The sequence below is a fragment of the Dromaius novaehollandiae genome, chromosome 1 (assembly GCF_036370855.1).
Source record: "Dromaius novaehollandiae isolate bDroNov1 chromosome 1, bDroNov1.hap1, whole genome shotgun sequence".
NCBI lineage: Eukaryota > Metazoa > Chordata > Aves > Casuariiformes > Dromaiidae > Dromaius > Dromaius novaehollandiae.
In genome coordinates this window covers 121109948-121124227 of record NC_088098.1, presented here as the reverse complement: position 1 = coordinate 121124227, position 14280 = coordinate 121109948, and positions in this window count along the sequence as shown.

Below are 14280 nucleotides of genomic sequence, written 5' to 3'. Positions count from 1 at the left end.
GCTGCCCTGTGGGAGAAGTGATGTGCTGTGCAGGAGAGCAAATCCAGTGATACTGCTGTGGCTGCAGTGGTATCTCTGTTGTGCCAAAGTGAGGAAATAGACAATCTAGGACCTTGTTTAAGGACTGAGCATATGCACAGTGTGTAAATCTCATTCAAAATGCCTCATGTGGCTGAAGAGTATGTGGTTGTGGATGTAGGTGCAAATGCTTAATGCCCTTTGTTGCTTTACTATGGGTAGAAGAATCTTAGTAGGGGTGTCTTCTTTGTTGATCGTTGTTTGTGCAATTTAATTTTCTGAATAATGATATATCTGTTTGGCTAAAGTTGAGTATGTGACATGTTGCAGATCCAGCTGTCTTCTGTCAAAGTTCCATTCAAAAACAAGCAACATGTTTTCCCTAGTTGTCGCTAAAGACGTGTAGTCACTGTTGGAGCCTGGCTGATCTGAGAACCTATCACCGTAGACTTTGTTTTGTGTAGAGGTTGTCACCCAGTTGGGTGCTGGGGTCCCTATGCTGCAACTTCTTCCCTGGAGCAAGGTCTTCCATGCAAGCAAGCTTCACTCAGGAATCAAGCTCCTCTCCCTCTGGGGTATGGCCCCTCCTCCCACAGAACAGCTCGGTGCCCCAGGATGTCTTCTCTCTCCCCTGGGCCCCCGACCTGCATACACAACACCCCCTACTCTGTTCTACCTCGTCCCTTGGAGAAAGAGTGCTGTGTCACCAACCAGAGGGAGGCAATGTGGAAAACAGCTTGTTTTCAGCTTGTTCCACTGCTAGAGCAGAGAGGCTGCACAGGTGTCACCATCCTTCCTTTGAGAAAAGGGATAAGAGCAAAGGCAGTGGAGGCAGAAACACAGCTGCAAGTCTGAGTGTCTCAAAGTGAGGTTGACACACAAGTAGGCCGAAATGCTAGTGCAGAGCAGGGCTCAAGATTAACATCAGGTTAATGGGTCATGAGCACCCCAATGCTACAGTATTGTCAATACTAATTCTTCTGGTATCATGGATGTTTTACTCATTTTGTATTGCGTATGGTTCGAATCTTGCTGACTGTGGGCCTGGTGTATTTTTCATTGATAGCTGGGAGATTGGACTTTTGAGCTTCTGCCCTAGATCTGAGACTGACTGCAGAATTCATGATGAATGCATTGACCACTCACAAAACAAGGGTTATTTCTCCTCAGAAAACTCTACAGGCTTCCTGAACTCTAGTCGCTAGCAGACACCACAGAAGAAATCATTTGTGGGTTAGACCTTAAAATAATACAGTATCGACCTTCTGATTCTAGACTTTCCTGCACTACAAACAGCAATGGTTATAAATTTATAAACTATGAAAAATTAAACATGCAGTGAACTATAACAGCACTTTAAAAAACAACACATCAGAGCTAGCACGTACTGCTGAGATTACTCAGATACTTTCATAACTGTGCAGGGCTGCAATCTACTTGCCCAGCAGTGTCAGACTACTCATTTACTGTTAATAACAAGAGTAGTAAGGATTGCTAGTTAGTGAACGTTAAGGCAACCGGTAAGCTTGGTCAAGATTTTTCAGAAGTACTTAGAACTCAACAATGTTTTGTGAGAAATGAAGGAGATCAGGTACAGAGTCCTCCTGAAAATCTGGGCATCAGTCACTTTGGGGAGGTAAATGCATGGAGTATGGTTTGAATGTGTTTACTGTTCCAATCCATCTGTGCACCAGATGTTCAACAAGGGGATTGCAGGCATGTTCCAGGCTGCATGCACTTAGAGGCTGCAGCCAGGAAATGTTTTTAAATAAGCATCTCATTTGGTAGAGCTGTGGGTCTATATTTGTGCCCATTTTTGGAGATACTGAGGAATTTTGTGATGGACCATGTTAGCTTGTCTGTATAGCCAATTTAAAGGTGGGAAGTTGCTGGCTGTCTTCTTTTTTTTTTTGTGATAGTCTGCCTAACCAGCTCATTCTGGAAAGTCAAGCAATAAGTGATCTCATGCATCACAAAGTCAGTTCCTGCAGCCTTTATTTATAACTTGCTTTTTTTTTGTCCTCCTTTCTTTATCACCCTGATGCTAACATGACTGTGGCAGAACCTCTGAGGTTGGGATGTGGCAGATAGGTTTGCCATAATCTGTACAAATCTGCAGTTTACTTAACCTGCATTCCTCAACTGAGAGACCGCCACAGGGACATGCAATGTCCTTTCTTTCCCCTCCTCCTGCCCCAGTACATTACTGGCTTCTAGTATAGATATGCTGATGTAATAAATATAATTTCAAGAAACGAGGGTTGCACATGACCCACAGACTTCAGACCAAGTGTCTGGGCGACACTTGGATGAAGAAGGATTTGGAGTGACAGTCTAGGTATATGTGATTAGTAGGGTTAATTAGGTTTCTCTGGTTAAAATGAAAGATTATTTGCAATTTGACAGTGTGGGTCTTTATTTTGGATCTTTGGCTTTTTAGTCTTGAAATGATGCTTTGTTGAATATGGGTGAAGTCTTCATCCCACTGAAAACAAAATTATCCCACCAATTCCAATGACCTTGATCTAAATAATCTACTCTGTATACCAGTCTTTCCTAGCAACAACAACAAAAAACAACAACCACCAAGATTTGAGCTCTTTTTTCCCAAAATTCTTACAAAGATAATGGTTGTTCTGTTAGGCCCATAAGATAAACGTGTGCATAAAAATGAATATGTTACTAGGAAAATAGTCCACAAGCACTGAAATATTCTTAACCCTTAATCTACAGGGAAAAGCCAGTGCATCTGAGAAGGGTTTGCAGCTATCAACTTTGTAAAATAAGGTCGTATTGTTATCCTTTTGAGTCTCTGGAGACCCTTGCAATGCTTTATTGGGGCTAAAGAAAGGTAAAATGGAATTGTGTTTTACAGAATGATCTCCAATAGCAACTATAATGCTAGTTCATGATGTTCCAGGGTATATTTAGCCTTTTGAGTGTTATTGCTAATGATAAGCCCCAAATGCTACTTAAAACTCACACATACTTTTGAAAACTGATAATGAACTGTTTTTAGCTGTGAGTATTGGACTTTCTACAGGGCAGAGCTAAAAAACAGTTTAGGTATTTTAAGGTTTAACAAGTCAATTAGTAGAAGGACTGCTGCCTACAGTCATCTGGTAATGAGGGTAGATGAAATGGTCCAGATAAAATATGTCCTAAGGCAAGATATTATGATTCATTTTTTAAAATATGAGAAAGATCTGTGATCTTGGAAAGTTTGATTACATTATTAATGTGTAAAATGTTATATGCCTTTGCACTTCAATTTTTCTCTGTCTTTACAGTAGTTCATTATTCCTTATCAGTTACAGGCTTGTAGGTCTTCTCATAATTTATGTCTCCTACTGTTTGTTTCAAGCATCCAACAATGAAAATAATTATGCTTGCCTTTTGGTATTCTTTGTTTTCAGGAAACAATACATCAGGGAGGCTGTTTCAGAGATGTAGACTCTCAAAGGCAGGCAGCCAAAAGAGGTGAAAGTCTGAAAATGGAGCTTAAACTTCAGGTAATTCTTCCCTCATTTATAATTTTACAGCCCACTGAGGTAAGCCACATTGACTTGTTGCTTACAAGGGCAAAATCTGGCCATTTTACTTCAGTTTTTCTTTTGTTCTTAATAGTTTATGCTATTTCTTATGTTGGGGCATTAAAAAATACATTACTTGGAGCTGGTAGCATGGCTTCTGGTTTAGAATGCCCAACACCTCCAATTAGAGTAACTTAAAACTTTGCTAAACTTAGGGGCTGAAGTTTTTCAGGCCGTGGGTCTGCCAGACTCATTCTTTTTTGTGCAAGTCCATTTCTGGCATTTCTGAGAAAGGTGCTGGAGAAAAATACATTGTGCTGTAGCATAAAAGAAAGAAACAGTCCAATTGGGGGTATTTGTGAGAGAGAAGAAACTCTGGAATGTCCAGGTATTAGAAAAAAAAAACCTCGAATGGAAGTTTCCCATGTATGAGATATATGTCTTCCATTGCTTTCATGAAAACAAATCTGAGCATAGTCAAGTTACTCTGAGAAATCAGTTTACATATGTTCAGTAGCAACCCATCAGGCAGCTAATTTCTTCCACAGACTCCATTTACAGTGAACATGTTCCACCTCTTTGTTGGTCTTCACTTCTAGGCTAGGGAACACTGTTCAGTCCTGGTGCGTGCGCCTTGGTAAGACTTTCTTTGCAGTTACTGCTCTTGGCCATGGCAGTGCGGTGTACAGGAACAGGTATCACAGAAGTGACAGTATGCCTCTGAGGATGGCTGGGCAGAATGCAAAGCAGCTTCTTCCTTGAAACAGAGGGAGGCTTGGGTCTGGCAGGTACAGGGGCATGGGCAGAAAAACTGTGAAAGGGCAAAGAGGAATGGACCTGGGTAGTGGTATGAGATGGACGGGAAAACGGGGCAAATATATTTGGCAGGAACAGGCTTTTGGCACAGAGTGGAAAGGCCCATGGTAACTTCAGTACATTTCTTACTGAATGAGGGTATGAGTGCAGTATGTCTCAGATGATTTAACTAATTTAGATTTCCCACAAAGGAATCTGTTCTACCTTTTTTTCTGAGAAGAGCTAGACCTTCTGGATTCTTAGAGACCTATCATTGCTCTTTCCTTCACAGTCTTTCTCTGCTGGATGAGTTTATTGACTACATTTTAATATCTTCTCGAGAACTGTACACATAAACCTTCACAATACTTTGGTCTCCATGGCAAAGGTTCAGCTGTTATTACATTTGAATGTGAATTTCAGGAGATAGTACTGATAATCATATTACCCTGTCTAGGAAACAAAAAATAAGAAAAGTTGACTCAATGTTGTAGGTAATATCCTTTATTGGACTTGTATGAGAATACATGTTTCAAAAAAGGAAGGTATTCAAGAATGACAGTCCAATCTTTCTAGGGTCTGAGAAAGGCTCTAGTTCCAAATTTTGACCATATAAAAAGATTGAGTAAGTTTTAGGTTACCATATATTAGCAATACACTTAGGCTTCTCTGTACTCTATTAGTATATTAGTATACTCTATTAGTAAACCTTATCTAACTACAGCAAAGCACTTAAAGTCTGGCTGAATGAGAGCTATAACATGCAGTTTGGATTCTCTCTAGCACGTATAAGCAGACTGTGCTATAAGTAGTTCATAACAACCACTTGGATATATGGGAAAGATGGCAGGAATGCATTCTGCTAGGTGACCTTTGCAAACACTTCTGGTGTCACTACTTGCAGTACCTAAGAAGCTGGTGTTTACTGCACCGGTTCTCTTCTGGGAACTGGGAAAGAGGACACGGCAACTCTTCAAGGTTTGCCAGAAGATAATCAGAAATGTCACTCCCTGCTCCATGCCTGCCAAATACAATTGGAACTTTTGCTGAGGAGAAAATCATATAGGGGTTGCACTTAGAGGGGAAGTTAAGATGCATGTGAAATACCTCATTTTCAGCTGTTGGTGCTGTAAATGAAATGGGGATACTTGTAATGGAGTGGAATTTATTTTTCTTGCAATGAATACAAATGTTTATTTACTTAAAAAGAAAAACTGAACAAACAGAATAAAGAAAAAAGCAGGCATGGCTGCTTTGAAGGGAAGAATGTTTTTATTTTCTACTTTGAAGAAATTGTTCAAGTAGTTCAGCCGTGTAAAAATGTGACCCCTCTAATGCTGCCAAGGGCAGTGAGATCAGGGATAATCTGCTGGGGAAATGCAGCTCACGCAAGCTAGCAAGAGAGATTTAAACTTCCAATACCAATTTTTCCATGAGTGAAGCATGTGCAGAAGGGAAGACTAGTACTGTTCTTTGTTTGCTGAAGAACTCTGTTACCTGTTTTGAGGAAGGTTCTCTCTGCTTTTTGCTATAGATGCACATGGATATGAAGGATTGCTGCATGCTCTCCCTCCATACTCCCTCCATACTCCCTTTTCTCCCCAGCTAAAAACTCCATGTAAGACTAAGGCAGCTTTAGGAAAAGTACATGAAAGTTACATTTCATCATTGAATTTTCCTTCTTCCAAAGTAAGTACAGGATAGCTGCTACAAAAAGTGTAGACCAAATTGGTACATTGCAGCATCATTAGGCGCTGATACTGAAATTAAAGCTCTATTGGTGTTGTGATGGGTGATGTGCCAACACCACAGTCATGTGGTGATTCTGAAGGTGTGCAAGTTATTACTCATTCATATTAATGTGGTACTGCAGTGCTCTTGTGCACTCCTCTGTACATGCTCTGTACCCCAGCTTCCACTGTAAAATTCAGATGTTGCTTCCTCCTCTCCATAACAGAAGTGGGGAAGAAGAAGTATGGATGGAGGCAGAGTTTGCTCCTTCTTACCTGTCCCTAGCTCATCAGCATTGCTAGGCCTGCGTGGTGTCAAAGGGTTCTGTAAATATCGAAGGGAAGTGTCTGCAAGAATGCTTGTGTAGCATTAGGTAGTCCTAGGGTCCTTGCACCATTTAGAGGTAGATGAAGTCTCATAGAGCAGGTCTTTGTAATTAGAGAGAGAGAAAGAGACTGCCCTCCCAACACACTGCTCCCCCTAAAATGTTATTGACTTCTTGTCCTTGGAATATCGTGATATCTTTTTTTGGCATCCCTTTTGTGAAAAACTCCAGTAAAGTTGTTCAACAGTCCCTCGCAGTTCCAAATGTAAGATCCCATTTAAAGTGGTCTGCTTCAGTGGGTGCTAACCCCATGGTCAAGTATGCAGTCTTCTGTGTGATGCGGAGGCATCCTCTGGCTGCACCTGGCGTTGTGCTTCCAGGCTTGCTGTCTGAATGGACAGTGAATCTGGTCCTTAGGGTGAATTTTCCTAGGACAGTGTGGACATACCTATTACATGCTGTAGAGTATTAAATACTTTCGTAGCTAAGCTCTTCAACATATAGTATAAAGTAAGGTACCTGTTAGACACAGGAGGAACATGGTGAAAATGTATTTACTATTGTTTTGGAAGACCTAGTACACTACAATAAGAGCATCATCGAAAAGCTCAAATGCAGGATTTCTACGACATAGGATAATTAACTCATGTGCCACTCACTGAATAGTGAGGATAAAAGGAAATATTGAACAGCTATCCATTCAGTGATTGTTGTAAGCTGAATGAAGATGTCATGCAGAAAAAAACTGAATGTGATAATGGTGCTAAATAATTAGCAAAAAGGGAGAGAACATGACAGAAAGTTATACTGATAACTTTAATTCTGACTTTCTCTAGCTCTTTAGTGCTTGACTATGTATCCTTAATGTAGTTCTGGTATACACGTGCACATACTTATGTATGCGCATACCCTCTTCACAAACCCTTCTGTTCCAAAGATTAATTCTCAAGTTTTATGGGTGAAAAAAAAACCCCTTCCTTTTTACTTAGGAACATTAAATGATTCTGTCCATTTTTTCCCCCTAGGGAGGTCTGAGTCGGTGAAAACATGCGATCATAAAGGAACTCTTCATTATAGTTTTGAGTCTTGCAAGTATTGCAATACTGATTCACTAATCAGTAAAGAGCAACCACTTCTGAAGTTTGTACTGGTAATTGCTGAACATTGCCCAGCAACTCTTTAGATAAGTTCAGGACAGAAAAAAAAATGCTTTATTTATTTGAAAGTACAGCAGAAACAGATCTAGTATGTTGCTACTGGAACTGTCAATGTACCTATAATGCAACTTTAGTTATGAATCCTATTATTTTCTTACATCTACAGTGATTATTCCTCTAAGACATTGCTAATGTACAAGGGCATAAATAATGTTGCTTTAAGTTTCAATTTTTTTTTCTTTTTAAGTTTTTTTTATGCTTTTTTCAGGCTCATAGAGAATGTATCAGTGCCTTCTCTTCCTTAGCCCTGATTTGTCTTTCTCAGTGTTTTCCTTTGTAAACTTCCTACTATATGAGCTGGGATCAACTTTTTTTTGGAAATGCAATAACATTGCTTTCTAAAGCATCTTTCTAATCTACAGACAGTGGTCTACAGAAGTGTTTATGTCATTCTTCACCTGTTACTTATTTTGGCTGTAGTCACTCAGCACTTCCATTTTCTTCTTTTTAAGTCTTTCCTAGAGCTGTTCTTTCTTCAGCTGAAGAGTGTAAGGTTAAAATATCCATTTTCTTCATTGGACAGTGACAGTATGCCTATTGTAGCAGAGGAAATTGTGGTGTTACCACTTCTCTGCAGCTCAGGCTTTGTTCCTTGCTCCTGCTATATGACTGCCTTGCCCCTTCTTGGAAGAGAGACCCCAGATGCAGGTTAGTAGAACCCTAGGAATGCACTAAGTTAGGAAGAGGTTCTTCAGAAAAAAAAAAAATCCAAACCAAAAATGTAACCTTAATGATAATCCTCAAGCATAAAGGGGCGAGGCCTTGTATTGCTTTGCTCTTGAATGCTTTTGCTCTGTGTCTTTCTACTACCAGACATTCTTGCTTTTTTCAGGAGTCAAATCACCTGAGTTGTTTTTGACAGTGCAGATTATCTCCTTCTTCTTCATCATCACAGTACCTGGGGTTTTTGTTCACATTTCTTCCAACCTATCTGACTGAACCTTCCTGAGTTTTTAACAGTTTTGAGCTGCTTCTCTTAGTGGTGTGCCCAGGGTATTGCTTTTGTCTCTATGTTATCTTCATATTTACCCTATCAGCAGCACTTTTGCTCCAAGCTAGTGATATTGGTATGCTCACAGCACTCAGTTATGTTTCTCCTTTCTTGTCTGCTCACATACTCATCAATAATTCTATTTCTACCTCCCTTATCTCTCTCTTGGAGAAATACAACTGCTTTAAAGATAACAAAAACAGAAATTCTTTTCTTCCCCTCTGATTCTCAGTATTCATATTTTCTCACTATCAACATACTTGTCATTTTGGTTCTTATTGCCAAGAACATACCCTTTTAAAAACCAGTGGCGCACTGCTCTAGACCTTTCTCTCCCACACTATCAAAATGGACGTGTATATTTTTAAGCACAGTCCACCAATATTCCTAATTTTGGTTCAACTGATAAGCTCTTCCATGTGCATTTCTTCCTTTGTGCCTCAACATCATCCATATCATCTATGCCTATTTTTTCACTTCCCTACCTATCTCCTACAGTCTTTTAAAGTTCATGCAAGTCTGCCTGATTTTTTGCTTTTCTCTGTTCTTCATGGTCCTCATATTTTCTGAAGACTAACTATTGTTAGCCTAATATTCTTAGCTTATTCTTGTTATGGCTGTTCTGTTTATACTTTTCAAGTTCCCTCAGCACCTGCCAATTCAGATTCTTCATTTCAGCATTTTTTTCATTCCTTGCTGTTTTGACATCATGCTTTTTTCATCTTGTCCTTTGGAAATTTTTTATTACCGCTTTCACTTCTATGTGTTTCCACAATTTAAATCTCTTAGAGGAGTTTCTGTGTTCTGCTACTTAATCCCAAGCATACTGTCTCTCATGTGTCATTTTGCTTGTCTTTACTACACTATGCTGTACTAATACTACTGCTACTACTGTACTACACTATATTGCTCTGTTTTTTCTTTATATAACCCTCCTCCAAATCTCATACTGGAAACCATTAGAGGGAGAATGGGCCTTTTACTTCCAGATTCATCACTATCCTGGTTCTGCTCAGAACCAGGGTCATTTTGGGATTGTATTTCCCAGAAGGACAAAATATCACAAGACTTGTTTAGAAAGGGGCCAAAGCTCAGAGAGCTCACAAGCATCTTGTTTAGTGCCTGAAACAATATTGCAATGAGTAATGTAACAACAGGAGGGGAGGGAGAGGGAGGCTATGGAGAGAGTCTCAGGGCCCAGCTCTAAGTGGCATGCCACAGGCTGCACACAGTTTCTTGGGTTTTTTTATCCCATGCATTTGCATGCAGTTGATCACAGGTTGTGGATGTGCTGACTGAGCCTCACGAAGCAAGCAAAAGGCTCCAGCACTGTGCTTCATAGGTGCTGGGAAGTCTGGAGGCAGAACTCAACTGTGAAAGTCAAAGCAAAATATTACAATGTGGGGATACACCATATCATTAGGTCTCATAATTTTATCATGAGTCTTTTGGTATCTGATGTTTGTCTGTAACACCCAGCTCTGGCAGGCAGGTACTTTGGTGTGAGTCTTCTCTTTCATTAGAACACAAGCATGCTTCTAGCCTTTACATCTCTAGAAGAAAGAATACTAGATGTGAATGTGTCCAAAAGACTCACACCAGAATGTGGTTGTTGTGTGGAGTCTTTTTAATTTTTTTAAATTATGTTACAATTTTTAAATCCATATTCTCCATTTTTGGGCCAGATGATAATGTCATTTGCGAATGCATTTAGAGTTTATGGGGAGCAAATACCTCTCTTTCCTATCAGAAGTAGAGAGACATGGAGGGATCCCTTCCTTTATAGGCTTTTGTAATAGGAGGGACAGTGAAGGAAAGGAGTCCTTCTGTAAGAAAATCACTGAAGGAGCTGGACTTACATGATACAATTACTAGAGGTGAGGCACAGTCAGACTGAGGAAACTGGAAGAGAGCTATGAGAAACTGTTTCTTGTAGGGAGAATGCCTGAGAGGATAAAGATCTTTTAAAATGCTCTTATCTGTAGCTAAGCCTTGAGTGGGCTTATACCTCTGGTTCAAAGGTATCAAGCTTGGAGACCTCTAATAGGGCACCTTAGCTTTTTAAAGACCTGGGAGAATGGCTGGGTCCCCTGTGTAATTCAGTGATGTACAGTTATAGAAGTTTAGCCGAGGCATTTGATTTCCTGACTGGCTTAATGGAACTGGCACAGAAAGAGAGAAGAGAATAACAGTGCTTCTCAGAAAGGGACAGGCTATGCTTGGGTAAGGGAAACCTGAAGAATCGTCTTGGTCTTCATTGTATATAGCTGTCCTGGGCTTTTTACTCAGAGATGAAGGGACAGATGGGGAGTTAAGTAATAAGGCCTGGTCAGGAGATTTCTCACTGGGATGCCTTGATGCTCATTAGCTTGGAAGGTGAGACCAGGCTGTAGCCACTTTCAGTAAGTTACTAAAAGAGTGGGTCTAGTTCAGGGGCTCTGATACCTAATTTACTGCTACTTCTCTGATACCTCAGGAAACTACCTAGATGCAGAAGTAGTTTAGCCTACTAAACTATTAGCCTATGGAATTCCTTAGTTTGGACATCAAATTGCGGAACACAGCTATAGTGCTTCTGGACCTCAACCAGTGTGTGTGTGTGTGTGTGTGTGGTGTTGTGCTGGACCAGGTGGCTTTGTTGTCCTGGAGAACATGTGTGCTGTGATACACTGAGTGATGTAGACAGGCCTGAAACTATGAGACGGCTGTAGCCGTCTGATGAAACTGGTCTGTGTGCTCGACTCAACTTGTGGGCCTTTTTCTGTCTCCTGTACTGTGTGGGGTTGTACTGCCTGCGCTCCCAAAATAGCTCCTGAAGAAATTGTTCTCCAGGAGAAAAACCTCTCTGAAGTATGGTTAATTTTGTGCCCTGAAAGAGTGCTCCAACAGACTTGCTGCTGGATTGTATTAGCAAGAAATCATAGGAATTGGCAGCTAGTCCAGTCAGGCCAGTTTGGGATTAGGGGATGAGGAGAAGAAATTTGCACATGCTTCCCACTTAGCTGCTATAGCAAGGGAATATTTGTTTCAGAGAGCCTGCTTATGTGTCTGGACAAAAGTCACAATGTGGCATCTTGCGATGTAAACAGTAGATTCTTATTCTGCTTGCTGTCTTGCATGGATGTATTCAAAAGCCATGAAAGTCTTACATTGAATTTAGGTATTTCAGTCCAAACTATGATCCTGAGCACCATCTGCTTATTACCATCTAAACCTGGAGACTGCTAAATCCTTCTCTTTTCTACTCTCTTCCTCAACCCTGACATTTTGTTCCTCTGAAATTGTTTGAATGAAAGTCTCTGTCTATAGAGAGACACAATCATTTCACTTGCCTCCTTCTTGAAGCAGGACTGTTCCTGATAGTAGGTCAGGTCAGCTGCAGCTCTATCCAGCCAAGTCCTCCTCCTGTTAGCCTCCAAGGATGATCTCTCTGGGCAATGTGTTTCAGTGCTGCACTATTCTGCTGGTGAGGAAATACTTCCTAAGTCCAACCTGAACAAAATGTAACTTGTGGATGTTGTCCCTTGTTTTACTGTGGCACTACAGAGAAAAAGTCAGGATGTACACAGCCACTGCTCTCCCCTCATGCACCTAGCCAGTCATGTTGTAGATGGCAGTGAGGCTTGTTGAGGATGATTTGCCTGGGAAAATCCCTGCTCTCAGGAGATAGCAGGGACACCCCTGCTTACTTTCTCGTCCTTTGCATGCGGGGGAACGGATTCCAGAAGGTTGTCTTCCGTGATCTTTCCTGAGCTGAGGTGAAGGTGAGTGGCTTGTATTTCCTTGGGCCCTGCTTCTTGTCATTCTTTTGCAATGGGCCTAATGAACAGAACTATGTGCGGCTTACATCCTCTGTTGTTTTACTTCTACTAATAGGTAGTAATCCAAACAATAATAGACTGGGCGAGTCTTCCATCATTTGAAACGAGATAATCAAATTGTTTGAGAGACCAGAAGAGTTTGAAGAAGGTGGATGAGAGCTGCAGGACAAAAGCATGCCTCTGCGCAATGGAAACTTAGAGTGATTACATAACTTGGTAAAGAGTTTAGATTAAAAGTGGGAACTTAGAGTGATTACATAACTTGGTAAAGAGTTTAGATTAAAAGAGCCAAAGATTATGAAACAAGCTCTTTTTTTCTAAACTCTTTCCCACTTGAAAAAACAAGAGATTTCTTCATGAGAATGAAAGGCAGTGAATTCATAACAAACAAGTCAAACCACAGGTGCTTTATGCAATAGCAACCTGCTGCAGGCAATAGAGATGAAGGGCTCATTTCCTCTTAGCATAGGAACTGCTGGACTGAGAATGCGCCGTGGGAGCCACACTGGACTGTGTGCATTCTGAGCCCAGAAGCCGCCATAAATCAGCTCAATGCTTGGCATAAATCAGAACAGTTTCCGGAAGCTTTAGTTACCTGCTAGGTCTCAGGGTTCCTTGTAGTGTTATAAAGGAGAAAGAGGCTGGATTCTAAAAGCTCCCTTCCTCATTTCATGAGCCAGCATTATTTCAATGGGCCCTCTTTCAGCAGTGATCAGGAGAAACACCAGCAGAAGATGTGTTAGCTTTTTTCTGGTAGAATGCCTCTTTACATGAGGCCCATATTGCCTGGTGCTATTTCTGCCCTTCTACCACATCAGAAGGTAAGGTTTGTATCCACGCTAAAAATACAGCCGAGAATATACTTAATGTTTCAGGACACAAGTTTAACATGCAGAATTTAGCTCATCAGGGGTCCTTGCAGTCATAGACCTGTGCTAATAGTCAGATGCAGTATGTATTTCTTTTTTCCTCAGGAATATCTGATGATAGTAGTATTGTCAAATGTTGGGCCTTGAGTCACAACTCTTCTCTTTATATGTATGGAAGACCAGAGTGTGAAGATTGCAAAACAGTCCCCTCTCTTAATAAATAAAACCTCCCCAAATCCATAAATCTCCATCAGGTCCTATGTGAGGCAACTAGTGTGCTGAGATACTTGCTTTTCCTCTCTCCAAGGCTTATTGTGATGATTTGTGGTACTGAACCATCTCATCTGCAGATGAGAAATGAAATGAAATGTTATTCATTGTCATCAATGCACATGAAAAAAAAATCACGCTCAAATATCTGGTAGTTTTCATGCATTAAAGCAAAAGGTAATAGGGAATAATGATCCAAAAAGTGAAAATAAGGATTAAACTAAGCAGTTTTAAGGGACTGTCAAATTATTCAGGTGGAATATAGTGGTTTTACTGTTGATGAAATGTTTATAAACTGTATGTGGATTCAGCAAATTACTCGACCTATAGGTGAACAATTCCCAATTTACATGGACTAATTATTCATTCTGACTATTTGTCCTCTGTGGTATATGGCTGGTTGCATGGCTACATATTTGTTGCTGGACTGAAGGACAAATTTTTTGGACAGTAGAATAGTGAGTAGTAAATACTTGTGTTACTGCATTGACAAAATTGATTATGTGCAAGCATTTTGCAGAGAATAGTTATTTTTCAAGTATTCACATGAATCGAAAAGCTATTCACTTGAATTTTTATGAACTTCAGACGGGGGTACATGAAAAAGAAAGAGTGTAAGAGTGCTTCAGAATTCAAAGAGACGTTCTTGAACATCATTTGGCTGTGCCAGCCTTAGGCCAAGTGTCAATATTGTCTCTCTGCTTACTATT